Source organism: Armigeres subalbatus, chromosome 3, assembly GCF_024139115.2.
Source record: "Armigeres subalbatus isolate Guangzhou_Male chromosome 3, GZ_Asu_2, whole genome shotgun sequence".
Taxonomy (NCBI): Eukaryota; Metazoa; Arthropoda; class Insecta; order Diptera; family Culicidae; genus Armigeres; species Armigeres subalbatus.
The window spans coordinates 313,040,134-313,067,266 of record NC_085141.1 but is presented as its reverse complement, the minus strand read 5'-3'; the positions used below and the strand labels follow the sequence as shown (position 1 = coordinate 313,067,266).

The following is a 27,133-nucleotide window of genomic DNA, read 5'->3' as shown; positions in this document are numbered from 1 at the left end:
TGTATGTATGTGTGTATGTGTGTGCGTATGTGTGTGCACAATAGCTAAGAAAAACATTAGACAACTTTTCATATAGTAATCCTCAACCGATTTTCTCGCAACAAGTTTCATTCGACAGGCGGCAAAGCCTAGTTGATCACTATTGAATTTGATAACGATCGACCGTTGCGTTTAAAAGTTATAAAGAAAATGGCACATCTAAACATATTAGCGCCATATAAGGTTGGTGTCTTGGCTAAATGCGAGAAAGGCAGTATTAGTACTCGGGGAATTAAGTTGGGTTTTGAATTAATTTTTATTATTACCGCTCTTTTTGAAAAACGTTATTCTCAATGTATTTGAAACGCAATGGCGCATTTGGCCAACATTCATTAGACCACATGTCCCGTCCAAAGCAACATGTTACCATCAAATCGGATAATGAAAAGTAGAGAAAATCAAATCGGGTAATGGAAAGAAGAAAAAATGAGTGAATGAGAGTGAGTAAATGTATGTAAGAGTGAGTGAGTGAGTAAGAGTGAATGAGTGAGCAAGAGCGAGCGAGTGAGTAAAAAGGAGCGACTGAGTAAGTGAGTAATGTTCTTACCACAAAAGTTCAACTCAATGGACGCAGTGGTTCTACGCCCCAACAAAAAAAGTGAGTAAGTGTGAGTGAGTGAATGCATGACTGCCGTAATCTGAAAAAGTGACGTATACGCCATTTTACAAAAGTGGTGTTAACGAGTACTACTCATCGAGCTCTTTAACAGAAATATGCAAAACATGCATGTTGTAAAATGGCTGTTACGTCACTTTTCCAGATTACGGCAGATGAGTAAAATTGAGTGAGTAAGAGTGAGTGAATGAGTAAGATAGAATGAGCAAGTAAGAGTGAGTGAGCGAGTAAAAGTGAGTGAGTGGTATGAATGAGCGAGTGAGCAAGAGTGAGTGAGTGAGTAAGAGTTAGTGAGTGACTAAGAGGGAGTGGGAGAGTAAGAGTAAGTGAGTTAGTATGAAGGGCATGGGTAATAGTGAGAGAGGGAGTAAGTGAGTAAGTAAAGAGTGAGCTAGAAAGGGAGAGCGTGTGTGAGAGACAGATGAAAAGAGATAGCAAGTTTGTCTTCGGGAAGTCGCGTTGACTTAAAGAAGGTATCATCTCATCTCGGCTCGCCTTATACTGGGAAAACGCGTTGATTTAAAGAAGGCATCATCTCCTCTGTCTGCCTTATACCAGGAAAATGCATTGAATGAAGGTTCTCTTACTCTTTTTTATAGAATAGCACTATTCCAGGTTATGATGGGGTAGAATGACAGTTTAAGTAAAGACGAAAAACCAAAACTGTTGTGTGTGTGTATCTTCAATCTAACCCCCACTGTCCGGCAGTGGTATTATGGAAGAAAGCTGTCTTTAACCTTTACGATACCAGCAAACGAAAACGACTAAAGATTATTTTTCAATTTGCTCTCATTTCGGCAATGATCACCCGATTTTAACGAAACAGGCATGGTTGGATCGAAAATTTAATATATTTTCAGGAAATGGCTTGAGGACGTGAATTTTCGTAATGGTTCCGGATTGAGGCCAAAACCCCGTGGGGTACCTATGGTAACCCAGAATGTAATTTTTCGAAGAAACTCACGAAAAAATGATTTTGTTCATGAAAAATCTATGAATGGTGAATCTAAATGCAATCATATGTTATATTTGAGATTTCAAGGACCCAGCAATTGGTTCCGGGTACATGGCTGCTTGATATCGGTTCCGGTAGGGACCTAAAGTGGACACTTCCGAAATGGATATATTGGAACCGTTTAAATACCCAAATGACTTGAATTCACTCACAAAAGCAAAAGGAGCTCATGCATTATACTTTAAAGTGTGTTTGACCACCTTCAGGTGGCCAACCTGGAGCCGGTTCCGGTGGGAACCCAATGAGGACATTTACGGATTTGATCATATTGGTGTCGTTCGACGGCTTAAAATTCGGGATATTACACGAATAAGCGATTCGAACTCATGCCGAATATTTCCAAGTGAATTTGGTCACACTCAGATGGCCAACCTGGAGCCGGTTCCGGTTGGAACCCAATGAGGACAACTACGGATTTGATCATATTGGTGTCGTTCGACGGCTTAAAATTCGGGATTTTCCTCAAACAAGCGACTAGAACTCATGCCGAGTACTTCCAGGGGAGTTTGGTAACCTTTAGGTGGCCAACCTGGAGCCGGAGGAACTTCCTTGAGGAGCTTCCTTGAGGAACTTCCGGAGAAATTCCTTGAGGAACTTCCGAAAAAATTCCTTGAGGAACTTTCGGACAACTTCGAAGGAATTCCTTGAGGAACTTCCGGAGGAATTCCTTGAGGAACTTCCGGAGAAATTCATTGAGGAACTTTCGGAGGAATTCCTTGAGGAACTTCCGGAGCAATTCCTTGAGGAACTTACGGAGGAGTTCTTCGAGGAACTTCGGGCGGAAGTCCTTGAGGAACTTACGGAGGAGTTCCTTGAGGAACTTCGGGCGGAATTCCTGGAGGAACTTCCGGAGGAATTCCTGGAGGAACTTCCGGAGGAATTCCTGGAGGAACTTCCGGAGGAATTCCTGGAGGAACTTCCGGAGGAATTCCTGGAGGAACTTCCGGAGGAATTCCTGGAGGAACTTCCGGAGGAATTCCTGGAGGAACCTCCGGAGGAATTCCTGGAGGAACCTCCGGAGGAATTCCTGGAGGAACATCCGGAGGAATTCCTGGAGGAACATCCGGAGGAATTCCTGGAGGAACATCCGGAGGAATTCCTGGAGGAACATCCGGAGGAATTCCTGGAGGAACATCCGGAGGAATTCCTGGAGGAACATCCGGAGGAATTCCTGGAGGAACATCCGGAGGAGTTCCTGGAGGAACATCCAGAGGAGTTCCTGGAGGAACATCCGGAGGAATTCCTGGAGGAACATCCGGAGGAATTCCTGGAGGAACTTCCGGAGGAATTCCTGGAGGAACTTCCGGAGGAATTCCTGGAGGAACTTCCGGAGGAGTTCCTGGAGGAACTTCCGGAGGAATTCCTGGAGGAACTTCCGGAGGAATTCCTGGAGGAACTTCCGGAGGAATTCCTGGAGGAACTTCCGGAGGAATTCCTGGAGGAGACGGCGGAGGAGTTCCTGGTGGGTCTCTCGGGGGCAGTCCTGGGGGAACTCCCGGAGGAATTCCTGGAGGAACTTCCGGAGGAATTCCTGGAGGAACTTCCGGAGGAATTCCTGGAGGAACTTCCGGAGGAATTCCTGGAGGAACTTCCGGAGGAATTCCTGGAGGAACTTCCGGAGGAATTCCTGGAGGAACTTCCGGAGGAATTCCTGGAGGAACTTCCGGAGGAATTCCTGGAGGAACTTCCGGAGAAATTCCTGGAGGAACTTCCGGAGGAATTCCTGGAGGAACTTCCGGAGGAATTCCTGGAGGAACTTCCGGAGGAATTCCTGGAGGAACTTCCGGAGGAATTCCTGGAGGAACTTCCGGAGGAATTCCTGGACGAACTTCCGGAGGAATTCCTGGAGGAACTTCCGGAGGAATTCCTGGAGGAACTTCCGGAGGAATTCCTGGAGGAACTTCCGGAGGAATTCCTGGAGGAACTTCCGGAGGAATTCCTGGACGAGCTTCCGGAGGAATTCCTGGAGGAACTTCCGAAGGAATTCCTGGAGGAACTTCCGAAGGAATTCCTGGAGGAACTTCCGAAGGAATTCCTGGAGGAACTTCCGGAGGAATTCCTGGAGGAACTTCCGGAGGAATTCCTGGAGGAACTTCTTGATGAATTTCCGGAGGAATTTCTTGAGGAATTTCCGGAGGAATTCCTTGAGGAACTTACGGAGGAATGTCTTGAGGAACTTACGAAGGAATTCCTTGAGGAACTTACGGAGAAATTCCTTGAGGAACTTCCGGAGGAACTCCTGGAGGAATTTCGCCACGTCGCCGTCGCTGACTGAAAATGGTCCATCACGTCGCCACCGATAACATTTCAATATGCGCAAAGCTCTAGCACCCATAAGCTCAATTTTTCAATTGTCCTCATTGGGTCATCAACTGGAACGATTCAAGGTTCCAGGTCATGAATAACAAACACACTGAATAAGTTCCAATCCCTTATTCATGAGAAATCACGAATTTTAAGCCGACTAACGGCACCAATATGTTCAATTCCGTAAACTTCCTCTTAGGTTCCCACCGGAACCGGCTCAAGTTGGCCAACTGGTTGTGACCAAACTCACTTTGAAGTACTCACCATTCGCTTATTCGTGAAAAAACACTAATTATAAGCCGTTGAACGGCACCAATATGATCCAATCCGTAAATGTCCTCATTGGGTTCCCACCGGAACCTACTCTAGGTTGGCCACTTGAAGGTGATCAAAATAACTTGGAAGTACTCACCATGAGTTCCATTTGCTTATGTGTGGAAAATCCTAAATTTCAAGCCGTAGAACTGCACCAATATGCCCAATTCGGTATGTCCTCTTTGGGCTACCAAACTCCCCTGGAAGTACTCGGCATGAGTTCTAGTCGCTTGTTTGAGGAAAATCCCGAATTTTAAGCCGTCGAACGGCACTAATATGATCAAATCCGTAATTGTCCTCATTGGGTTCCAACCGGAACCGGCTCCAGGTTGGCCATCTGAGTGTGACCAAATTCACTTGGAAATATTCGGCATGAGTTCGAATCGCTTATTCGAGTAAAATCCCGAATTTTAAGCCGTCGAACGACACCAATATGATCAAATCCGTAAATGTCCTCATTGGGTTCCCACCGGAACCGGCTCCAGGTTGGCCACCTGAAGGTGGTCAAACACACTTTAAAGTATAATGCATGAGCTCCTTTTGCTTTTGTGAGTGAATACAAGTCAGTTGGGTATTTAAACGGTTCCAATATATCCATTTCGGAAGTGTCCACTTTAGGTCCCTACCGGAACCGATATCAAGCAGCCATGTACCCGGAACCAATTGCTGGGTCCTTGAAATCTCAAATATAAAATATTCTTGCATTCAGATTCACCATTCATAAATTTTCCATAAACAAAATCATTTTTTTGAGTTTTTTTGAAAAAATTACATTAAGAGTTACTCTAGGTCCCCACGGGGTTTTATGTTTCAATCCGGGACCATTACGAAAATTCACGTCCTCAAACCATTTCCTGAAAACGTATTAAATTTTTGATCCAACCATGCCTGTTTTGTAAAAATCGTTTGATAATTGACGAAATGAAAGTAAATTAAAAAATAAATTTCAGTCGTTTTTGTCTGCTGGTATCGTAAAGGTTAATAAAGTCAGCTTTAGCCCGGGAGTTAGAAGGTGTTAGCTCTACTGCAGCTCCAGTGACCCATTTCAGACTGCCTGGTAACTCACGTCCAGTCCGAGGTCACTTTCACTTGCAATAAGCCCCGCCTGTTTATGCTACCATTATCAATTGGATAATGGATCCAAAAACAAACTTCCGGATTTTTAAATCCAGCACGTATTTAGTTTTTGAATCATATTAAAACATATTGAAACAATCTCACCAAATTGATCCAATTCCGTATAAATGAACTGAGGAAGAGCAGATTACAACTAGTGTCCACGAACAAACCACTACTCTTCCAGCGCTATTCCGATCAATTCTTTATTGATCCATATTTTCCTGGTATTTTCACAAATTCATACATGTTTTCACCAAATTCATCCCCGTATTCAAACTACACAAACGATTTCGCGCACTCAAATAAGAATACTTTTGAGAAAAGTCACCAAACTCGTAAATCTCAAACTTCAGATAACTTAAACTTTTTTCTTCTAGTACAAATGCAAAAAATACACATCAGCCGAATCTATTTCTTGCGGAAACGAACAAAAACCGTGACAGCAAATTTAAAAGCAACCGTCCGCGCGCATGGCTTGCTGCGATCTCTTCGAAAAACCAAAACTGTTGATACGAAAATTTTTTATGATTTTAGTGGAATGTATTTACTTGTCATAAGACGAGTTTGTACAATTCCATTTAATTTCACTACTTTATTGTACCTTTGACAGATGCGTATTTCGACCCCAACAGTAAGGCCGTCTTCAGTGTCTCGTACTTGTCGAGTCTTATGACAAGCAAAACTGTTGATTAATTATTGTTGAGTGTCTTCGGAAAAATGTTACAGAGTTAAAAGATTTCGCTATTCCATTTACTTGCACTATAATCACTGTGTTTCAACAGATACGTATTTCGTTTTCTACTTGAAAACGGAATAGTAAAGTCTTTTAACTCCAAAACAATGCATTTCTATTTTTTTAATTCTTTACAAGGATTGTAATTTTGCGATTCATAGATATCTGTTGGTGTCAAACATAATAATGGAATACTACAGATTCTAAATGGCCTTTCGTGCTAATGGATTTCTGGGTAGTGTCCCATTCGGGGTTATGGTTTTCGGGGTAGTGGCCTTCAGGGTAATGCCATTCGGGGTAGTGGGGTGGAGCCTTCGTCGGTACTACCACGCTATAAGCCAATGTAAAAATCTCGGTGTTAGCAAAAAACTGGCACAGTTTTACGACTCCAATAAAGTTTGAAGGGGAAGGCCAAGAAAGCAGTGCACTGTAGCCAAAAGCCCCTTGGATAGCTGGAGATCGTTGTTCATTTGATGGTCAACAAGATTTGGGAGATACTGCCACTGACACTGATTGATTTCCGAGTTGCGGTGTAAACCCTATGTGCTACTATTGAGTGAAATTCTCTCAAAAGATGAAAAAATCCTTAAAAATATTTGAATAAATATACCAATCAAATCTATTGAAAAAGTAGTGAACGTTAATGGATCGTTGTTCCGCAAAACAACGTTTTGCCATTTTCTAACGAATTTCTGGAGAATTTCCGAAGCTATTCTTGGTGAAATCTAGGAATTTATTCGGAAAATCAATTAGGAATGCTTTGTAAATTCTTTTGAGTATCCCTTCGGGAATTTTTTAGGAATATTTAAAAATACTAAATTAGTTAGGATTGTTCAAAACAATTCCTGGAGGAACTTCCGAAGGAATTTCGGGATCAGTTTTCCAAGGAATTATTCAAAGAAATCACTAAGAGAGTGTTCACAAGAAAGATTAGCAATTTTATAAATTATTTCTGGAGGAATTTCCAAGATAAAAATCGAAAAGAATTCCCGGAGGAATTTCAAAACGAATTTCCGGACGATTTTTCGTATAGTTTCTTTAAGAAATTCCCGAAAGGAAACCTGAAGGCATTTTCAAAAAAAAAAAAAGTGTGTAGTCATTTGTGAAGATTTTTTTCTAAAGAAATTCTTGAAAGAATAGCCGAAGGATTCCCAAATGGATTTTTCAAAGGAGTTTCTAATGGTATTCTCGGAGTATTTCCAAAGAATTCTTAAAAACAAAATATCCGGAAAAACTCCTCCAAGTGTTTTCTTAAGTTTTCCTTAAGATACTTCTGGATGAGTTCCTAAAAAATCCCAAGAAATTTAAAAAAAATATCCGGAGCATATTCCGAAGGTTTTTACAGTAAAGCAGTAATAGAACGCTGGTGGCGCTGTAACTATTGAAATTATATTGCCAAAATTTGTGAAATATATAAATAAATAAATAAATAAATAAATGGCGTAATCTGAATAGGCTATAACTTGGCCGTTTAACACTTATAGTACCGGTACCTTGGCTGCGAACAGGTATAAGGACGTTAGGCATGAGTACGTTACGCATAAAGGATGTTAAGCATAATATGTCCCAAAAACAGCCCACGACATAAGGAAGGTATTATGCCTTACGTCATGTACCCAGCAATCTCATATTTTTGCATCAACACATGTCCTGTAGGAGTTTTCGTAAGAAGTTCTGAAGGATTTCCTGAAGAAATTCCCAAGCATATTTCCGGAACATTTCCTTAAGAAGTTTTCTAAAGATTCTTTAGAAAAAAAACAGCTGAAATAAAATTCAAAGAGATTTCCGATAGAAAACTTAACCAATATCTGAAGAAATCTGCAAAGTATTTTATACAGGTATTTCCGATGGATTTTCACAAGACATTTTCGAACAAACACCTAAAGGAACTTAAAAAATCGTAAAGGAATCGCCAAATGCATCTCTAAAGGAATTTCCGAAACAAATTCCTTTAGATGTCTTCTAAAGTTTTAGCAAAGAGTAGGAGTTTTCGTAAAAAGTTCTGAAGGATTTCCCGAAGAAATTCCCAAACATATTTCCGGAACATTTGCTTAAGAAGTTTTCTTAAGTTTCTTTAAAAAAAATAAAGGCAAAAACAGCTGAAATAAAATTCAAAGAGATTTCCGATAGAAAACTTAACCAATATCTGAAGAAATCTGCAAAGTATTTTATAAAGGTATTTCCGAGGGATTTTCACAAGACATTTTCGAACATACACCTAAAGGAACTTAAAAATCGTAAAGGAATCGCCAAATGCATCTCTAAAGGAATTTCCGAAACAATTCCTTGAGATGTTTCTAAAGTTTTAGCAAAGAAATTTTCAAATTAAATCCGGATGATTTTCCGATGGAATCTATGGAGAATTTTTTAAAGGAATACCTGGAGGAATTTCCTATGTGATTCCTGAAGGAATTTTGATTGAATGGCTTAAGCAATTTCTGGGTGAACTTGCGAAGGAATTCCTGGAGGAATTTCTTAAGTAATTTACAACATTGTTTTGTGAAGCCACCAAAATATTCTTTAAAATAATATTTTTCGCAATATTTACTTTTTTGAATTGATCTTTTGCTGGTAAAATCTATAAATGGCACGTTAGTTTTTGCCTGGAAATTAATGTAAAACACCTGTAAAAAACCTGGAAAAATCTGGGAATTTTGTTTTTACAGATGAGTAGACACCCTGAGAGGGGTCCCGGTCACCTATAATATTACAAGCACTCATGATGGTTATGTTGGTTTGTTTTCAAATTCTAAACAGTTTTAATTGATATATGCAAACAACGATGACTAGTCAATTATTGAAGCAGTCTGTTGAAGCAGAGACAGACAAACAATAGTTTGAACCCGTGAAAATTTGGTTTTCTATGAGACTGAGAGAAAATTAAATGTAAATATCGCGTGACTTCTCCCAATGAAAATGAAAATCTCAGTACTGGTCAGAGATGCTCCAAACAACCGACAGTACCATGCCAGAATTGGGTTTTCCTTGATCCGAATGGGCCCAACGTTGATTCTGACATTTTCATACAACTATTGTAAACCAATAATTCAATACATTATACTATTGAAAAGTGTTGATATTTTACTTTTACATTAATCTGCCTTCATTTCGGCTATTAGCCATATGGCATGAACAGGCACAAAATGTCGATGATCGAATTTCACATCCACTATCGCACTATACGTAATTCTACGTTCAATTTGCGGTCGTATCTTTGATACAACCTTCTACCACTTCTATCTATACGGTGTTAGGAAAAAAAACACATGAATAATTAATATATTTTTTTAAATCTTTATTACCGAGACTTTCAGCCCGAACCTGGCTCGTCTCGTAATAATTAATATTATTAATTTGCACTCTATAATATATGAAACTGTAAGTTGAATTTTCAACGAAAATGGTCATTTGAGAAACCTCAAAATGAATCGAAGCATTTTGAAAAATCTATTTTTGGTTAAGCTGAGTGGAATTTTCTTTGTGCATGTTGCGAAATAAAATTTATCATGGCTGCTCCAGGAAAACCCTTCCCAATGAATACGTACCAAGCCAGTGGTACTTATGAAGATGTCGCTGAGTCAATCGTCTATAACAAGAAACTACTTTGTAGATCAATACTAACCTCCCCTACATTACGATGTAGATACTAATGCTAGCCGCAACCTAGGATTATAAGCTCAGATTTTAGTGAAAAATTTTATCTTAGATTCTTTGTATTCCAGAAATGTTTTTAAAAATTTTATCTTAGATTCTTTGTATTCCAGAAATATTTTTATTTGGCTTGTAGGTATTTATGTGTTCTTAGAGACATATAGCAATACTACAACAACAAGTTATGGATTTTCAAATATAAACTTGAGCGCACTATTTATCAATTCCGAATTGGTTCGAACTTGCATGACATTTACATGTATTGAAAAAAAAAACTAAAATCTCTTGCAACCGAACATTGTGTTGCCGGAATAGCCAGAATAGTATCTGCTATTTTCCACAACAAGGGATTCTCATACTTTGCATTCATCCAGTTTTGACACACATCGAAATGCTCATCGTCAGGATCTTGTTGATGTGTGAATTGCACATCAAGTATTTGGGTTCTATGGTACTATTCACCAGCGGCTTCACTACGCTCGGGCCATATTTCTGGTTAAGAAAATCGCGCAGGCCCATATTCTTACTTTCAGTTGTTAGCTGGGAGTTTTCTGGACATCTATCAACGCTTTCTACGCTCTTATTCCGACTAATACGAGAGGATAGTTGAACACAACAATCCTGAAAATATATTGATTTCGAATAAAAATTGGAAATGTGTTAAAAATATGAGGAGAGAAATGCTTTAGCAGCCCCCATATTTTCGTCCCAACTTTTTTTTTATTCGGATGCATTTTTCAACCAAATGCGCAAAACGTTATTTATGTTGTGGAAGGGAAGAGGAGGTGGTGTCCATGGGGACATTCTCATACCACAATTTGTTTTTTCTTAGCGGGTGTAAAAAATTGCGACCCAGCGTAATTCCATATTGGATCTAGATATAGTGCAGCTCTTAAAGCATGGCTTTCCAGCAGAATCTTGTCACGTTGCTCTAACGATGCCACGAGGGATTGCTTAAAAACGTTGTCATCTGTTACGCAAAAAATTTGCGACTTCTGGATATCATATTCCGTAGTAAGCTTGAACACTCTTTGTAAAGATGTTCGCCAATATGCCGCTCAAAAGCTCAATAACACCTAAAATAAAGCAATTGTAAAACCAAATTTTGTATCTGTAACTGGATTCCCAAGTTTCATTAACTAGTATTCTGGAGGGTGTATGGCTTTAAATTGAGTTTGAGGCATTGGAAGTACATTGAAGAAATGAACAACCATTAACTCCACATTGTGTGCCAAGATTCGGGATTTCAACTGTTCCTTTTTTTAGAACCGCTTCTCGGTGGCAAATCGAATTTCGTGACATTTTGAAAACTGTGCACTAATCACTTAATTATAGGCAAGCTTACTTGGATTCAGTCGTCCGATCTTTCCAACTCATTGTTTATCATAGCAACGAGCATTACTGATCAATTATGGGAAGCTAATTGAGTGGACACGTTCGCTCACAAATCGTGGATACTATCAAGATTTTTTTATGTACAGGTTATCCGACTTGTCAATATCCCCAACTCAGCCATCTTGGATTTTTGTATGGAATTTATGCTCGTTTGTGTACGTTTTGCACTGAAAATGTATGTTTCCCCCCTGCGCTGGTTATTCCCATCTACTGACGATGTCGGATAACCTGTACATAAAAAAATCTTGGATACTATGATCACGGGAGGTCAATGCTCATTGTTCTCACTCAGATCTTCAATGCCTGCGCATGGATGGCGTCAGTAGCAGTCTGATAATTTCTCACAAGATTCAGACTATGGTTGGTTTGGCTGCTGTTAGTGATTGGTAATGCGCATTGTTTGCGACAATCGATCCTTTTTCGGCCCACCACTACAAGACAAAGTTGGAGAAATTTTCTCTAAATTATGAAACACAAGCGAAAAGCATTCTTGACGACTAGTGGAAAACGCACATTTAATTCTCTAATAATAATTCATACAGAAAATCAGCATGGTACGTCTAAACAGCCCAACACATAGAATACATTTGCGTTGCTTTTGACACATTTCCCATGGGGAAACTGTCAAACGAAACGCAAACGTATCCTAGATGCGAGGCTCTTCATGTTTGCATTTCATTGCCAACGATGAGTTCGATAGCGGTCACAGAAGCCTTAGCTCAGCGTCAGTAAACATATTCAGAATTTTTAAATTGAATATATTTTTACACTTTACGTAATCTTACGTCCAATTGGCGGTCATGTCTCTGATACAATCTTCTACTTTTCTTATCTGAATAGGTCCGATTCTATTCATCTACCGATCACTTCAGCGTTGGATCTCATTGATCGTGCAAAATAAAATCGTTTCAGAAGTTCATTGAAATTGTTAGAGTTTCTAGGAATTTTATGGATATTTGTCTATCCTTAGTATTCTTTGATCTTCGTCCATTAAGTTCGTCTAGCCTGTCCGTCAAGCTCGCTATTCGTGCTATCATTCGTCCGGATCGTCAGCCTAGTCCGCCCAGTGCGTCTAGTCCAGTCCATCTGACTAATTATCTGAGTGTTCTGCCTCAGTCTTAGTTAGTTTAAGTTGCTAAGCCCGCCGAATTGTCACTTCATGGAAGACAGCAGATACCACACAATAAAACACTCAAAACTCCAATATTGCACATTAGGCAGAGGTTCCCAATCAATGTTTCGCCAAAGACACTGGCAGGCCAGTCTCCTTGTTCACTTTGCGCCCCGAAAGTTAGTTATTCTAGAACTGCGTTTCGTTAATACAAATGTTTACCAAATCCTCTAATTAAGCATTCACAAAGCATCACTTTGATAAGGCTCCAACAAAATAATCTGACAAAATAAAACTTGGTGTACCTATCTGTTCTTTGAAATCCGCTCCTCTGTGCGCCGTCGGAACAGAATATAAATTGTGCGCGGTCGATCAAACCGACGCCGCCGCGTTCCAACTCAATTGGTTCCGATAGCTAATAATCGTATTCCGTTGCCTTTACACAGCTCTCGCAGGCGGGATCCCGATTGGTCATAAACATCTTTGCCGCGACCGCAAATATCGCCACACACCGGAGCGCAGTGCCCGTGTTCTGTCTCTAACCAGATTGATGTGGCTCTGTGTGTAAGCAACATCAGCAGCAAGTTGGACAACTCGTCGTCGCACGACGGGGGCTGCTGGTAATTGAAGAAGAGCGCGGTTTTCGACGCGAAAACAGATACCCGCCTAATTAAGTGTGTGAGTGTATTGGAAGAAGACGCAATATTAAGGTGTTAGAACCAGAATAAGTGTGTTGAACAAGTGAACCAAAGAACATCGGGAAATGACCGTACTTGTGCACAATTGAAAGTGATTTGAATTTCAATATGCTCATCGATATGGTTTCCATGGATGGTCGGTTTTAGGATTGTCCACATCTGATGCCGTGTGAGCACTAAAACAGTTTTCGGCGACGGCGAAACCAGACAGTCAGACAAACAGTAGTGTCAACAAAGGTGCGAGGAGCGTCGGCGGAAACGTGTCGCTGAGGTGACCGAAGGTAAGTTTGTTTGTTCGTTTGTTTAGTGGGAAGGATTGGTGCCGGCTTGTTTTGCGATAGAAGCTACGACGCCGACGACCGTGAAGTATGAAACATTGGATTGTTAGGAAGAAAAATGATTGTTTTCACTTTCATGAATAAAATCTAATATATGAATCGTTATGATTATGTTTTATATGAGGATAATTTTAGTATTATCAGTTTAAAATTTTTGAAAATAAAGGTTCAGAACTGGTTTTAGGTATGTAATAGAAATATTATAAAGAAACATGGACATTTTGATCAAATCTGATATGTAGTAGGGAAACTTCTTTCGGAATTCATCTCAAGGCTCCAATATTTATCCCATCAAAAACAAACCAATGAAAAGCAATTTTATTTGTTTCTTATTTGTGTGATCTTTGAGCACGCATCTTGACAAAAAGAAGCGACAAAATTGGTGCTGTGTTTCTCTGTTTCGCGATGAGATGAATATATGTTCAGTGAGATGGAGATCGGGACAGTTCCCCTGCATACGAAACAGCTCACTGCATCGCCATAGCAACACAGCAAATAATTTTGATAATTCAACGACGTGTAAAATTGCAGCTTACCCCATCAAACGAATTTCACAAGCGAGCACCGTTTATATTTATTTCGATTCAAAAGAATATTGAGATCGATTGAATGTTACGTTTATTTGCATGATCCAAATATGTGCATGAAAATACATTTAAAATCACAACATATTTTTATCTGTGAACCTTTTTTTTCGAAATTCATCATGAGTTTTATTTGTGACAATACAACAAAGATTGCACATTAAAATTCGGTTTATTTGCTTGTTTGATAAGGTTTCACCGGCACGAATATTGTGTATCGATAAATGAATTGATGGTTTATCAGCGCTGTAGGGGGAAAATAAGTCAAGCCTCAGGTAGCTTATCAGTGTTTTTTTTCAATGCGAAGGAAATGAACTAAGAGAACGGATATTTTGCTACCAGGGTTTAAATATTTCACAGTCAATGCAGTGAAAACCATGGAACTCAGTGTAAACTGCGGTCCACCGCGGTGAGTGCGACTGTAGGACAGCCAAAAAATCATCCTAGCCTCAATCATTCAATTCAGCAATTCACAAGTCGCTCTGACAGGCTGCTCAGTTCATGCGTTACCGCATGAATGTGAGTGCCCCATATAAACGCGTGGGATTGATTTCATAGTAGGAAGAAAATAAAAAGGAGAGTGTTGTATCAATGATACAACCGCAAATTGAACGTAGAATTACGTATCGATAGTGGATGCGAAATTTGATCATCAACATTTTATGCATGTTCATGTCGGATGGCTAATAGCCGAAATGTAGGCAATTTACTGTTGAAGTTCAATTTCAACATTGGTTGGCAAAATTGAATTTTTCAATAGTTAAATGCATTGAATCAATTGTTTACAATAGTTGTATAGAATCTTAGAGAGTTTACTGATCGACTCATAACAAAATGTCCGGAATTCGTTGAAAAACGGCTGAATTATTGACTCGTACTTCCTGACCTCTTTTCGTGACGGTCCCAAATTTGAAACTTTGGAATGACCCCCTTGTCTTACCGAAAGACGTAATTCTACGTCAAAAATGAAACAAAAAACATCACGAAGGTGATGCCGAATATTTACAACCCTGTTTGCTACTGTCTAATAACGTCTCCAAATCCGACTTGTATCTCACGAAACCTATCTACATGGATACTTGTTTGGCTACAGCAATGATATGCTTATGGCTGGTGTAGATTCAGAGTTTTATACAGAGTGAATTTCGAATTCGTGTGGGACCTAAGCTGGTTACGAAATCCGTAAAAAGCCCTGTTCGCAGCAGCAATACGGTTTTTCACTTTCTAAGGTAAACACATTCTTAAACACATCCCCATCAAGTACCAACATCACTAGGTAAACCTCCATCTCTACCCGCAACCATGTATTTTGTCTTGATATAGTTAATGGATGAGTCAGCCTCACCATCTCTCTCTCTTCAGTGGAACAAAAGTCTCACCTCATGTCCTGCGACCGATTCCAATGAGGTCGATGTCCTCCGCAAAGCACAGGAGCATATGGGACCCTGTAATGATCCTCTGCACGCCAGATCTCCCAATTGCACCCTCGAGTGCAATGTGAAAACAAAAAAATCGAAAGTGCATAACCCTGCTTCAATCCATCTAAGGTCACAAACGAGGTTGACACTTCGTCTGCAATCCGAGTACTTGCTTTCGAGCCAACAAGCGTTGCACGTATCAGTCTTATCAGTTTCGCCGGAAAACCATGTTCAGACATTATCTGCAACAGATATTTTTTTTTCACTGAAAATCTCTCACTTATCATGTCTCTAGTACGCTCGCGATAGGTAGGGTAAAATGCCCAATAGTGGAGCTCCTGGTAGCGGAATTTTGTTGTTCCTGCGTGATACCTAATATCAAGTTCTGCACCCCCTATATACCCCCCATCTGCATGATACATACATAAAACTTTCTAATACACAACGTTATTCGTTGAAACTAACATTTCAAAGTATGATTGAGTTTACCCTATAGTAGACTCCCTGGGGACACTTCATTTGATTTTAATGTTCCGTTTCAGGATGCTCTTCTTCATTATGATGGACCCCCATAGCATTTTCAATGCATGTAATCAAATCCATAGAATGTAAGACAGGTTCTCCCGATGGAATTTCGTAGAAAAATGTTATAGGGGAACTGCTCCTTGAATTCATACCATGTACCCAAATCAATACCATTCGAAAACAAAGAATTGGTGCACTAATTGTTTTATTTCTCATTTTTGTGAATTTTTTCAGCAGTGAGCAGGAAAACAACAAAACACGACACAAATTGAGCCTAAATTGCCTGTTTTGCGAATGTTATTGTTATAGGAGCATGTTATTAATAATGGAACAGATATCCTATTATGCTGTAATAATTCAAATATGGCTGGAGGGTCCACTATTGGTTGAGGGTTCACTATTGGACATTATACCCTTGCATACTGTGAGAGATGTTTTTCGGAAGCTGTTAGGATTTATTTATTTATTCAGACTAAGGCCGAAGTGGCCTGTGCGGTATATAAGAGTCTTCTCCATTCGGCTCGGTCCATGGCTACACGTCGCCAACCACGCAGTCTACGGAGGGTCCGCGAGTCATCTTCCACCTGATCGATCCACCTTGCCCGCTGCGCACCTCGCCTTCTTGTGCCCGTCGGATCGTTGTCGAGAACCATTTTCACCGGGTTACTGTCCGACATTCTGGCTACGTGCCCGGCCCATCGCAGTCGTCCGATTTTCGCGGTGTGAACGATGGATGGTTCTCCCAACAGCTGATGCAATTCGTGGTTCATTCGCCTCCTCCACGTACCGTCCGCCATCTGCACCCCACCATAGATGGTACGCAGCACTTTCCTTTCGAAAACTCAAGTGCGCGTTGGTCCTCCACGAGCATCGTCCAGGTCTCGTGTCCGTAGAGGACTACCGGTCTAATTAGCGTTTTGTAGATTGTCAGTTTGGTACGGCGGCGAACTCTATTCGATCGGAGCGTCTTGCGGAGTCCAAAGTACGTACGATTTCCAGCCACTATGCGTCTCCGAATTTCTCTGCTGGTGTCATTTTCGGCAGTCACCAGTGAGCCCAAGTACACAAATTCTTCTACCACCTCGATTTCGTCACCACCGATGCAAACTCGCGGTGGGTGGCTCACATTGTCTTCTCTTGAACCTCTTCCTATCATGTACTTCGTCTTCGACGTGTTGATGACTAGTCTGATCCGCTTAGCTTCCCTCTTCAGTCTGATGTAGGCTTCCTCCATTTTCTCAAAGCTACGTGCCATAATATCTATGTCGTCAGTGAAGCCAAATAGCTGGACAGACTTATTGAAAATTGTACCACTCGTGTTAATCCCTGCCCTTCGTATTGTTCCCTCCAGAGCGATGTTGAATAGCAGACACGAAAGACAATCACCTTGCCGTAACCCTCTGCGCATTTCGAAGGGACTCGAGAATGTCCCTGAAACTCGAACTACGCACATCACCCGATCCATCGTCGCTTTGATCAACCGTGTCAGTTTATCCGGAAAACCGTGTTCGTGCATTAGCTGCCATAGCTGGTCCCGATCGATTGTATCATATGCGGCTTTGAAGTCGATGAATAGATGATGTGTGGGCACGTTGTATTCGCGGCATTTCTGCAGTACTTGGCGAATGGCGAACACCTGGTCCGTGGTGGAGCGTTCGCCCATAAAACCCGCCTGGTACTGCCCCACGAACTCCCTTGCAGTTGGTGCTAGTCGACGGCATAAAATTTGGGAGAGTACCTTGTAGGCGGCGTTCAGCAATGTGATTGCGCGGTAGTTGCTACAATCCAGCTTATCGCCCTTTTTGTAGATGGGACACACGACACCTTCCATCCACTCCTGCGGCAAAACTTCCTCCTCCCAAATCTTGGTAATGACCCAGTGCAGCGCTCTAGCCAGTGCCTCACCAACGTGTTTAAATAGCTCTCCTGGTAGTTGGTCAACCCCAGGGGCTTTGTTGTTCTTCAGCCGGCCAATCTCCTCCTGGATTTCCTGGAGATCCGGAGCCGGTAGAATTATGTCCTGCGCGCGTTCTCCCAGGTCCATCACCACACCGCCATCTTCGTCTGCCACATCACCATTCAGGTGTTCTTCGTAGTGCTGCCGCCACCTTTGGATCACCTCACGCTCGTTCGTAAGAAGGTTCCCGTTTATGTCCTTACACATATCAGGCTGTGGCACATGGCTCTTACGTGAACGGTTTAACTTCTCATAGAACTTTCGTGTGTTATTAGCGCGGTACAGTTGCTCCGTTTCTTCACGGTCTCGATCTTCCTGCTGGCGCTTTTTCCTCCGGAAAATCGAGTTTTGTCTGTTCCGCGCCTGTTTATATCGTGCCTCGTTCGCCCTCGTGCGGTGTTGCAGCAATCTCGCCCATGCTGCATTCTTCTCTTCCACTAACTGCTCACATTCGCCGTCATACCAGTCGTTTCTCTGATCCGGGGGCACCGTGCCAAGTGCAGCTGTTGCGGTGCTACCAATGGCGGATCGAATATCTCTCCAGCCATCTTCAAGAGACGCTGCGCCTAGCTGCTCTTCCGTTGGAAGTGCCACTTCCAGTGTATTCTTGGGCTAGTCTACCGTCTTGTAGCCGCCCAATGTTAAGCCGCAGCGTCCGACTTCGACGCGTGTTGTACACCGTCGAGAGTTTTGAGCGCAGGCATACTGCAACGAGGTAGTGGTCGGATTCAATATTCGCACTGCGGTAAGTGCGGACGTTCGTGATGTCGGAGAAGAATTTACCGTCGATTAGAACGTGGTCGATTTGGTTTTCCGTTTCTTGGTTAGGTGATCTCCATGTGGCCTTGTGGATATTTTTGCGGGGAAAGAAGGTGCTTCGGACTACCATTCCGCGGGAGGCTGCGAAGTTTATGCATCGTTGGCCGTTGTCATTCGATACGGTGTGCAGACTATCCGGTCCGATGACCGGTCTATACATTTCCTCCTTCCTACCTGTGCGTTCATGTCACCGATGACGATTTTAACGTCCCGCAGTGGGCATCCATCGTATGTCTGCTCCAGCTGTGCGTAGAACGCTTCTTTCTCGTCGTCGGGTCTCCCTTCGTGTGGGCAGTGCACGTTGATGATGCTATAGTTGAAGAAACGGCCTTTAATCCTCAGCTTGCACATCCTTGCGTTGATTGACTGCCACCCAATCACGCGTTGGCGCATCTTACCCAGCACTATGAAGCCGGTTCCCAGCTCGTTGGTGGTGCCACAGCTTTGGTAGAAGGTAGCCGCTCGATGCCCGCTTTTCCACACTTTCTGTCCTGTCCAGCAAATCTCCTGCAGCGCCACGACGTCGAAGTTGCGGGGATGTAATTCATCGTAGATCATCCTGTCGCAACCTGCGAAACCTAGCGACTTGCAATTCCATGTTCCAAGCTTCCAATCGTGATCCTGTATTCGTCGCCTAGGTCTTTGCCGATTATATCGAGTCGCATTATATCTTATATTGTTCGTAATGATTGGTTTTCTAGGCGGCTTATTGGGCCTGCGCAAACCTCCTGTCTCGTCGGAGGGCCGTCGTGTCAGGGCTGTTTAGCGTCCCACCTAACACCAGGACTTGGGCTTGTGCGCTTTGAGCGGCACACGGTCGCTTTGGTGGGGCCTACTTGCGGATACATGCAGCTTTTTATAGAGGTTTAACAGGGCCCACTGTCAAACCCCACCACATCCTAGGCAAGCCCTACAACTCGCAGATGGCCTGGGGAGGGATCGTCAAGCCCTTGGACATAGTCCCTGCTGCCCGCAGCTGTTAGGATAATGAACTGATTTGGGGGCTATATCCCATTACAAATTTCTTTTCAAAAGTCCCAATTGCGGGAAGCTCCGGTTCTGCAGCTGCATTCCAACTTGTTTTCACAGCTGTGCGAAAAAAATGGTCCCCAACATCAAATGAGCTAAAATGAATCGTTTTACCGTCGGTGGGGTCCGCCTATTGACCTCGTCGGCCCTATAACCCCACAAAACCTTACTTTCAAAACAATCCACACTTCAATGCCACCTGGAAAATCACGTAGATCAGTCAGAATGAACTTTCTCCTGACTTCATCTGTCGAAGGAAAAAATCATTGGACCTTAGATAGAAAACAAATTGAAGATCAGTAATTGTTATTGTGGGGCCCTGTGTATGTTACGTGGAAATTACGTGGATGTTCTCAGTATTCATTCACTATTTTTGTTCACTAGGTGCTGTTGTTCGCTGTCATTTCTAATTAACTTCTAATAAAGAAATAAACTTTGAAATTTGTTACAATTCATAGAAAACAAGTGGTTGTCGTACAGCAAACCAACGATATCGATTGTTAGTAGAACAAGCCATGTCTACTTAACTTCTTGAATCTGCAGAAATTGAACAAAGGTATGTACAACATAACTAATGTAGATGTACATAAATGAAATATTTTTTCTCATATTTTTGTAGACATCCAAAATTACTACCGTTTGTGGCAAATAGCACATCATAAAATGTATAAAATCAACACCGATGAAATGGCAGTGATGGAGAAGCTACACATTTGTTTCGTTTTTGATGTCTATTAAATATATTTTATGCTACAAAGTTCTTAACTTATTTTAATTGAATAATAATAGCTAAAGAAAAATACCTCGAAATACAAATTAAATATCCATAATGATCACCAAAACACCATTTATTTTTTATCAGAACATAACTTTGATGCCACCGGAAAAGTCACGTAGCTATTATGTGATACTCCAGTAACACGATAAGAGTTCACGAGTTAATTTGTCACCTACGATTCACGTAGCTGCTACGTGAAAAGTATGATGGAAAAAAGCCACTTATGTTTTCACGTAACATTGACGTTTGGAATGTTTTGAGTGATGTATAAAAATCAACCTTTTTCGTATATTTCTTCTTCTTCTTCTTCTCCGTTGGCATTACATCCCTCACTGGGACAGAGCCGCCTCACAGCTTAGTGTTCATTAAGCAACTCCATAGTTATTAACTGCGAGTAAGCCAAGTTACCATTTCTGCATTCGTATATCATGAGGCTAACACGATGATATATTTATGCCCAGGGATGTCGAGACAATTTCCGAAATCGGAATCGAACCCAGCCACCCTCAGCATGGTCTTGCTTGCACGACTAAGGGGGGTCCGAAAACTGTTGTCCCTGGGCCCCCCTCCGACAAAGTGCGTCACATATCGATGTTAAATTTTCGAACAACCGCCTAGAAAATGACATGGCCCTCTGCTAATTTTCAGTTTCTATTCATTTCACACTTGTCGCTCGCTTGCGGTATCAATCGAATCTATATCTTCATTACTTTTTGCCTTTCTCGTATACTAAGTATACGTAAAGGCTATATGATCGCTCCAAAAACAAACTTTTTATAGAAGGCCCGGAGACCCATAGTGTTATATACCGATCGACTCAGCTCGACGAATTGAGGTGATGTGTGTGTGTGTGTGTGTGTGTGTGTGTGTGTGTGTGTGTGTGTGTGTGTGTGTGTGTGTGTGTGTGTGTGTGTGTGTGTGTGTGTGTATGTGTGTGTGTCTGTGCGCACCAACCCAAAAAAAATGTCACTCATTTTTAAGGTACTTATCCTTAACCGATTTACTTGCAACAAGTTGCATTCGACGCAGGATACTCTACCATTGTTTCCTATTGAAAATTGATCAGATCGGACTATGGGCTCGGAAGTTATGGCCAAAATACCACTTTTTTTATTGAAAAAATGAGTAAAAAAATGTCACTCATTTTTCAGGCACTTATCCTTAACCGATTTACTCGCAACAAGTTGCATTCGACGCAGGATACTTTACCATTGTTTCCTATTGAAAATTGGTCAGATCGAACAATGGGCTTGGAAGTTATGGCTAAAACACCACTTTTTAGTAGAAAAATTGAGTAAAAAAATGTCACTCATTTTTCAGGCACTTATCCTTAACCGATTTACTCGCAACAAGTTGCATTCGACGCAGAATACTCTCCCATTGTTTCTTATTGAAAATTGGCCAGATCGGACTATGGGCTCAAGAGTAATGGCCAAAATACTATTTTTATAATGCAAGAGAAAGGCACCATCACCGCTAGGTGGATTTATCAGGGTTTTTCTACTCCATTCCGATTTGAGTAGCATAATTTTCACCGAAAAAAGCCAATTAATTAACTTCGTTCTGACTACTAAGTTAAAGAATTCCAAAATAAACTTCAAGATAATATATTTTGCCTTTCAAACAACTTTGTAGCATACGACAGTTCTCCATATTTCTCAAATTTCGTTAGAACTAGCCTAACTGGTAGTCTCATGTACACAAAGTGTAAAACTTTCAAAATGGGGTTCTCTACATCGTCAACCTTTTTTTGGCAGTCTCCTAGAAGCGTCTTGTGGTATTCCAAAACACAATTCATTTTCCAGCGGTCTTCCAGATGCGCTTTTTAACTTTCCAAACCACAATCCATTTTCCAGCGGTCTTCCAGACTTGTGATTTTTTTAAACCATCAAACATTTCATTCTTCACACATTAACCACTTGAGTTCAAGTCACCTTTTGAAATCAGCGTTAGGATCCAAAAACTAAGCTTGCAGAATCGTAGAAAGTTGTGACCCCAAATGGCCGGAGCGAAATGCGATGACAGCAGCTCTCCGTGCTGCCGTAATCTGAAAAAGTGACGTAAGCGCCATTTTACAACATACATGTTTTTCATTTTTCATGATTACTATTCGTTAACACCATTTTCAGAAAATGGCGTATACGTTACTTTGCCAGATTACGGCAGCGTGGGTGTGTGCGCACGCCACGGAGATCTGACAAGAAGAAACCGAGTCATGGCTTGCGACCAGGAATGCTAGGTAATATTCACTTTTACTCTTCACAGTCGAGTAAAAATGACTTCAAATGTCTTCAATATTAAAATTATGATAGGGGGAATGACGGCTTTGGCAGGTTTTGTTCTATTTTTGTTAGAGGGTTTTTTTTATGACTGATTATGCTCAAATTTAGCCTAAACATTGTTTGCATATCAAAGAATATTGTGACCAAATTCCATAAAAATTGGTCGACAAAGAAAACCCCGACAATAATAGAACAAAACCTGCCAAAGCCGTCTTTTCCTCTAATCAGCGAGCAAATTTCAAAATCTAATAGGTTTGTAAATCCAATCATCTCCATATTTTATTGATTGATTATTGATTTTCATTTAAGAATTCAAGTGAATTTCTCGTCACCGTTATTTTATATTGCGTTCAATACTTGAAGATCATGATCAGAACGAAGGAAGGCACAAGGCATAACATCTAGAGACCAATCACTACCAACTAACATCGGTCCAATATTTGAATGGTTTTTGCGATTGTCCCCGCCGCAATGCGGCATCACACCGGATACTTCGCGATGGGGGGGGTCTTAGTGTATTCATCAGGGTTCTGGCACCCTGGCACGGTCTGTCGGAATACCGTTCTATTATTGGAACGACGTTAGGTTTTAACTTTTTACACCCCAAAGACCACATACATTGAAGGACGGCCAGCACAGAAGATTATTACCTTCGGAAGCATATCAGTTGGCCCAAGGTTGACCCCGATTTGCTGAATCCAGTAGAAAAGGCGGAGAAGCGTACAACCGGCGCTCGATCACGGCGCTTCCCCGTGTAGTGTATGGGAGGAAATGGATGATTCTAGAAACAAACAGAAACGGAAGAAACAAGAATAGATTTATTTAGCATTTAATATAATAATGTTTTGACTTACATGCATTTGAGATCACCACCAACTTTAAGAAAAACTATTTATAATGATATTTATAAAGTCTGCCCGACCAACTGCCGACAGAATTGACACTTCAACATGCTTCAACACTAAAAATGAAAACACTTCTTTTTGTGCAGTCGGATGTGAAAAGCTACCCAAATTATATCATGTATGATTTTTTTCTTTTGAGAATATTTTTCATTTCTCATTCCAGGTATCTTTATTATAAGCAAGGATGTTAACGATCATTCAGTAATTTGCGTTTGATCATTTAGTAGTTTGTCAATAACTCATTCCAGAAGCTGAATTTCAAAATATGTTGTATGGTGGACTTCTAGTGCGAATGTTTTTCTAGAACTTTGCCTAATGGTTCGTTATTAGAATTCAACTAATAACGGAGTTAGAGCGCTAATTGCAGTAACTTAAACTAAATGATTGGAATTTCGTTATCATTTAGTCTAAGTTACTGAAACTATAGCTATAACTCCGTTACTAGTGGAATTCAAACAACGAACCATAAGGCAAAGTTGTAGAAAAACTTTCGCACTAGAAGTCCACCATACAACATATTTTGTAATTCAGCTTGTGTGTTATTGATAAACTACTAAATGATCAAACGCAAATTACTGAATGATCGTTAACATCCTTGATTATAAGATGTACAATCTGTCAATAATTTGGTATGATCAGGGCGGTAAAAAACTTAATCATATGATTGCACATGTATCGTACAGCTAATGATGATTACAAACGGAATGGAATACTTATAATATGAAATATTCAGCATACGATTTATTTCTATGCGGGTATTCTTTAAAAATTTTACTAGCTAGTGTAATGAGTCTCCCTTGGATTTTCTACTGCGTCTTTTATTCAAATTCCACCGGATTTTTTAAACTAAATTCCCACGTGGAATTCTTCCTTATTTCTTTTTAGAAGTATTCCGTTATGGGATTCAAAAATTACCATGAAAGACGTGAAGAAACTTCCAAAGGATTTTGTAAAGGAACTTCCGGAGGAATTTATGGGGCAACTTCCGGATAGATTCCTGATGGGGCTTTCGGAAGAATTCCTGAAGCAACTTTTGAAAGACTCCTGAAAGAACTTCCGGAAAAATTTCTGAAGGATATTCCGGAGGAATTACTGGGGGCTTTTCAGAAGGAATAGCAGAAAGAATTTGAGGAGTTCCTGGAGGAACTTAAGGAATTCCTGTAGAAACTTCAGGATGAATTCCGGAGGGATTTTCTGGAGGATATTCCTAAGACAGTACTGAAAGAAATTTTCTGCGGAATTCCTGAAGAAATTTCTGAAGAAACTTCCGGAGAAATTCTTGGAGAAACTTCTGGATAAATTAATAGAGGAACTTCTTGAGAAATTGCTGCAGAAATTTCCGTAAGAAATCCTGGAGGAAAACCAGAATATTTCCAGAGTATACTTCCGGAGGCATTCTTGGAGAATCTTTCAGAGGATTTCCTGGAGAAATTTCCGATGGAATTCATGGAGGAGGAATTTCTGGAAGAACTGCTGAAGGATTTTTTGGATGAACTTTCGCAGGAATTTCTGGACGAACTTACGGAAGAGTTACTAGAAGAAATTCCAAATGAATTCCTGGAAGATTTTTCGGAGAAATCCCTGAAACATCCGGAGAAATTCCTTAAATTCCTGGAGGAACTTCAGGAAAAATTTCAGAGAGAACTCAAGGACGATTTTTTGGAGAAATTCATAGAGGAATTCTCAGAAAAAATCTTGGAAGAACGTTCAAAGATTCTAGATTTCTAGAAGAATTGACAAATGAATTCTAGGAAGATTTTAACAAGAGTGTGTAACAAGCTTCCTCTGAATTTTCTATTGAGTCTTTAATTAAATTCCAATGGATTTTTTTGTGGAGTTCATCTGAAATTTCCACGATAATTTGTACTGAATTTTCAATTTCAATTCTCTCGAATTTTCACGATAAATTATCCTTATTTTACACGAAAAATTATTTTAAATTTTCACTGAAAATTCTTTTTAAAATCCACGAGAGGAATGCATTCCAAAATCCATTCAGAGAAATGTCACATGGAAAAGCCGAAAAGATTAGATGAATTCAGAAAGAATCTAGAAAAAAATCTGGTTCTAGCCCAACGGTTAAATAGATTAAATCAAGTCATAGAATAATTGCGTCTATTTTTGCCGTTTGCAATAAATTAGATCGGCCATTGCGTTCCGAAATACTGTAATGATCGAAATACTTTTTTCCAGACACGTCGAAAACGCCACCGCCTGCCGCCAAGGAAAATTTAAACGAATACTGCCATTGGGAATTCCCAAACCAACTTTTCCCAAACTCAAATTGAAGACATCTCGCTTAACTTTTCAAAAAAACCTAAGTAACATTTTTTTCATGAATTAATAGCGCAATCAACAGAACATCATGAAAGCTTTTGATTGCAGTACTCAAATAAAAAATGTTACTTAGGTCCTTTTGAAAAGTTAAGTGAGACATGTTTTCAAATCTGGCATCGCTGCTTGCTACTCACCGATTGGCACGCTGAGGTGTTGATATATTATCACCCGCTGATGGTAATTTACTCAAAAACCTAACTTTAAATACATGTTGACGGTTCAGTAGAATTTAGTTCTAGATTAAATACATTAGAAAAACATTCATAAACTACTGAAAATATAAAAAATCGGTATATTTTAGCTTATAACCATTCAAAAACTACTGAAATATGTACAGCGTTTTTTTTCTGTGATGCAATTTAATATGGGGCACTCTTTAGAATAAGAATATGATTCCAACGACACCTGTACTGCCCATGATCGCGTATTTGTAACATTTGCATTTTGGTAGATTTTGCAAATCGTTTGTCAATCTCCCCCAAAAACTCAATCATTTCCAGCTTACCACAGATAAGCAAGATAGTAAAGCCTATTTTTCTGTTGTGGGATTGGATGCAGTTAATTGAGTTTTCTGAGCGATTCACAGGTTATATTTTATAAAATGAATAAAAATGCGAGTGTTACAAATATGCGTTCATGGGCAGTGTAGGGAATAAAAACTGTGAAATTAATTAAAGATTTAATTAATTAAAGAAATACAATTTTGATAATTGATTTCATATTCCGATATTCTTTTGCAATTTCGAGCGAAACTGAAATAACGTGTATTGAATTTATCAGAAAAATACAATAGGGTAACCGTACCCTTAGTGGAGGTAGCACCAATAGTGGAGGTAGTGGGGTTTTAAAAAGATTTTTCATAATTATGCACTTTACTATGGTGTCAGGTCGTGCTTTAAATATCCTGTTGAATGCAACTTATCCTAAAATTTCGCTAGAAAAACTATTGAAAACAATGATTTTCCTTAATAAAACTGACTCCCTTGTACTTATACTGCCGCTAACCGCAAGTCGAGCACATCTGTATATGGAGGCCCATATACAGATGTGCTCGACTTGCGGTTAGCGGCAGCATAGTGGTGCAACTGTACCAATAGTGGCAAGTTTCATATGAATTCAATGGATAGCACCACTATGGGAACCAAAATTAATTTTTACCACC

General features: G+C 40.5%; 1 protein-coding gene across 2 annotated transcripts in view; it reads left to right on the top strand.

Annotated features, from left to right (window-relative positions):
• Positions 1 to 27,133, top strand: part of LOC134225324 (low-density lipoprotein receptor-related protein 1) — a 701,179-nt gene that overhangs the window by 8,464 nt on the left and 665,582 nt on the right. For both annotated transcript variants that reach the window (XM_062705293.1, XM_062705292.1), the window contains exon 2: positions 12,748 to 13,280. The gene's annotated coding sequence lies outside the window, so the exon portion shown is untranslated. The remainder of the gene's footprint in view (positions 1 to 12,747; positions 13,281 to 27,133) is intronic.